The sequence below is a fragment of the Corvus brachyrhynchos genome, unplaced genomic scaffold (assembly GCF_000691975.1).
Source record: "Corvus brachyrhynchos isolate BGI_N302 unplaced genomic scaffold, ASM69197v1 scaffold90, whole genome shotgun sequence".
Lineage (NCBI taxonomy): Eukaryota > Metazoa > Chordata > Aves > Passeriformes > Corvidae > Corvus > Corvus brachyrhynchos.
Window position 1 is genome coordinate 3,151,584 of NW_008236932.1, and position 4,330 is coordinate 3,155,913.

Genomic DNA, 4,330 nt, shown 5'->3' on the forward strand with positions numbered 1-4,330 from the left:
TTCCTCTCGGATGCCGAGGGGGGGATGAAAAGGGGGAGGGAAGAAATTAAACCCTCTCCTGCCTCAGTTTCCCCACAAAGCATGCCCAGAGAGTTTTGTCTCCCTTCTGTCAGCCCTAAGATGTTCCACAGAATCTGTTTGGACATTTATGTTTATCCAGTTGTTTTCATTCTCCTTTTATTAAAATAAAACGGGTGAAATGTTGGGGTCTCCTCCCCTGCCACGGAGCCCTGGGAGAGGGGTCCTGGGGGGGAGACACGGGGTTTCCCTGCCCCTGCTCAGCCTCATTCCCCATTGGTTGTTTTGTGTTCCCCGGGGTGGCCAAGGACCCTCGGGTCCCGTGACTGGAGGAGTTCCTGAGCAGAGCCCCGGCCATGTGGCTGGGGAAATAAAGATCTCTGAAACATCTACCAAGAATCCGTCCATATATACTTCTTTTCCATGGGACACCTGGTTTGATATATGCGTGTTACAGTAATCCCTGCTGTAACACTATACCATGACAAGGTCCTCTACCTCTTATACAGCCTTTTCCACCTGCAGAAAGCAGTTTAGAAAGTAAGCAACCACCATTAGAACCATTTCATCACTAAGGAAATGGAAATCCAGAGAAGTCACTTCACACACTAATGAGGGACATTCCTTTGGACTTAAGTTTCAGTCTGGTATTTAGCCTTAAAGCCTTGCTACTGTATCATTGTCAGTGTTCCACTTCTCATATAGACAATTGCTGTACTAAAAGAACCTGTAGAGCTTTTCTTCTTTGCAAATAACAGGCTCAGAGTAATATAAAAACTACTAGCAAACCCACCCTGCACACACTTGTCTTGTCATGGGAGTTTGTGTACATCTTTACACTGATGGGTGGAATAAATGGTGATCAATTATGTATTTTACTCAGGCTGGCAACCTGTACCCAGTTGGGCTCTGGCAGGGATCAATACTGGGCTCCACAGTGTTCAACATCTTCATAAAATATCTGGATGATGGGATTGAAAGCACCTTCACTAATGTCGCTGCTGATGCCAAACTGGGTAATGAGGTGGATCCACCAGAAGGGAGAGCCATCTTACAGAGAAACCCTGACAGGCTGGAGGAGTGGGCAGGAAAGAACAGAATGAAGACAACTGCAAAATCCATGAGGAAAGACCAAAGTAGTTAGGTCTCTTCTCCAAGGAGACGAGAAGGCTCAGAGGGGACCTAATCACATTATTCCAGTACTTATGGAGCATCTGCAAAGATGATGGAGTCTCTCTTCACAAAGTGCTACATGTAGGAGACAAGGGGCAGCAATACAAGTTGCACTGGGTGAGGTTTCATCTTGACATAAGAAAGACATCTCTTATAACAAGGTCAATCACTGGAACAATCTTCCTAGAGACTTGGAAGAGTTCCCATTGCTGGTGGTTTTCAAGGTGCAATCAGATGAGGTGCTAAATAATCTCTTGTAGGTTTCTTTTCCCACAAAATGACTTGGTGATCTTCCAAGGTCCCTTCCGTGATTCTCTGGCATATGTGGGGTGTGTTGTTCTAGAGTCCAATAGATGAGCAATGGAGAGAATGACAAAAAGAGGTGCAAAAGAATTTAGAACATACTTGAACAATTCTGATGTATTTGAGGTACATTTTGAATGATACTGAGAACTAGACAACATGGGAGGGGGAAAAAAGGGCAGTGTTTTATATACACGTGTGGATCTTTGAACAGTTTTGTTATCAGCACAGGGCAAGACTGTCCATATTAAGCAGGCATCCCAGAAAGAGTTTACTTGCCAAAGTTCATGTTACCACATGAAAAAAACCAAAAGAAAACACCAACCAAAAAAACCCACAAACAACAAGAAAACCAACCCAAAAAAACCAAACAAAAACCCCCCAGATCATAAATTACTTGGAAATGCGGGATCTAAAAAAAAGAAACTCCCCCTGCCCTTCCCTCCCCCCCATCCAGTATTTTTAAAGGGGCTTACCTGGAAGTTTAAACAGCCAGAGAGAAGCCAGCTTTTGTGCAGCTAATAGTGCTGAGGTCCCGAATTATACACTACATCTACCTGTTGCTTAGCAGTTGAGGATAGGAAGCAACACGCCAAACAAATTCAACATTTTGCCCATGCCCATAACTTCTGTCTCTTCTCTTGTAGTGTTTATGGTATAACCATGACTATGAAGGAAGTTAAAGAAATGGGTGTTTGTGTAGCTATCATAACAATTTTTGCAAAGGTTTCTCTCAAGTGTAACGTAGCAGCTAAATGTCTACATGGGTGGTAAAGTTGTTGTGAAAATAGCCTCCCCACTGGGAATGTAATTATTCAGTGCTTTGCAGATTTGCATTTGTTGGCCTTTCAGTAGCATTGGTTGATGAGAAAGGTTGGCTGCGCAGCTGATACAAGCATTAGGCAGAGTTCTTTGTGAAAATGGCTATAAGAATATTAAGAAATGCAAAAACAAAAAAAAAGGATCATCCAAATGTTAGCTAAGGTAAATCTGGATTTCATTTTAACAACTTGCTTATTAGAATAACAGGGGTGAGAGAGTTAGGGAAGAGAATATACAAGAATGAAATGAGCAGATATTTGACACTAACTGTCTGTTGTAGAGGCATCATATATTTGAGATACGCATTTAAGCTCAAGGCCAGGAATATGTCCAGATAGCAAAAAAAAAAAATTCATTTATTTATGCTCCTATATCCAGTTGAATCAAAGCCTACAACCACTGGAGACTTGGCACACAATCAAAAGAGAAAGGAATTCAAGAAGGCTCAACCTTCCACAGGTTTTGAAGGGCAAAGATCACCTTGCCAGGTAACACGGCTCAGCAGCTATCAACACTCCCTCGTTCTGGATAATATTCCCATGAGTACTACAGAACGGAGGCAAAATGGGGCATGTCCGGAAGGGCTTTAGCGGGAGGTTCTGCTGTTTTTTAAGTTGTTGGTATGGAATAGTTCAGTGTTAATTCTTAAATCCAATCTGGAAAAAACCCAAGTCCTTCCCCTGCTTGTCTTGTTAGAGAGGAGAGGAGTTGTATTTGATCCAGTCAGCATCTTTACACGGCATGAACCTGGAAAGCCTAGTGCTGTGCATAAGTACAGTGGTTACTGATCTTTCCAGGCTGAGAAAAGCATTGCCAGGACTCAACTTTGTTTTCCAAAATGGAGGGAAATTATTTAACCCTCATTTTTAAAGCTGTTAAGTTGTGCAGTACTTTCTTTCCTTAATATATATACCCTCAAAAAGAAAATATCCACTTCTGTACAGTTATATCAAAGTCATTTTTCATTCAGGTGCTCAGCAAGACATCCAGGATTAACTAACATTTCATGGCAACCTTAAATTCCCTTAAGATTGCTGCCAACATAGAAACACCCGGGGGCTACTCAAACGCATTGTAAATATAACATTACCTTGATCAATGTATTCCACGTTATTGGTTACTATATAACATAGTCAATTTAGTGGGACCTGCCTGCAATTCGACTTTATGCACAATGTCAGTTTGTTCAGTCCAAACTACTGCAGCTGAAACACACCTCACATTTGGAATTCTGAGGAAGTCAGGAGGCAGTCTTAATGGATCAGTGCTTAAACTATACGAGAGTTGAGAAACCTGAACTTCCTAGGGAGACCTGTGAAGCAGATTGCCAAAATCAATCAGATCTGTGAGAAGCCAGGCTTGAAGGCAAGTACTTCCTAGGATGTTCAACATCCTTTACAATAGGATTCCTTTCTGAGCATCATGATCCTTGATCTGTCTTCTTGATCCTTGATCTATCATCCTTGTCTTCTCTGAGCCTTGTTCCATTGTGCAGGTGTGTAACCCAGACACAGGTAAGGAGAGCACGAGAGTAAGGGCACGTTACCTTCCTGCCGCCTTGCCATGGTGGTTTGTATGCCCAGTGAGCGGCAGGGACATCTTGGAGTGTTTCATACCTGATGGGAGCGGTTGCATGCTCTGCCTTGGACTGCCACTTTCTCCTCTCCTGCCTCATCTCCAGTCTGTGGTGCTGGCGAGCAGGCTTGGGAGCGCGGCTGATGGATATTTTGCCATCTGGTGGCAGCTCACAGGGGAAACATTTGTGTCACCAACACTCGCTGTTCCGGACGAGCATAACCAGAACAGATGAGTGTGGTTGTAGCAACTGCAAAATGGTTTTCAGAAGGTTCACAGCAGCACAGAACTACCCAAACCCTGCAGAGACCATTATCTACCCACCTGCTGCATCTCTTGCATGTTTTCTGCATGCCCATGGTAGCATCTGAAATGAAAACAGAGAAGTTCGCCAGATGTATTTCTAGAATGCTGTAGCTAGTCTGGGAAATGTAAAAAA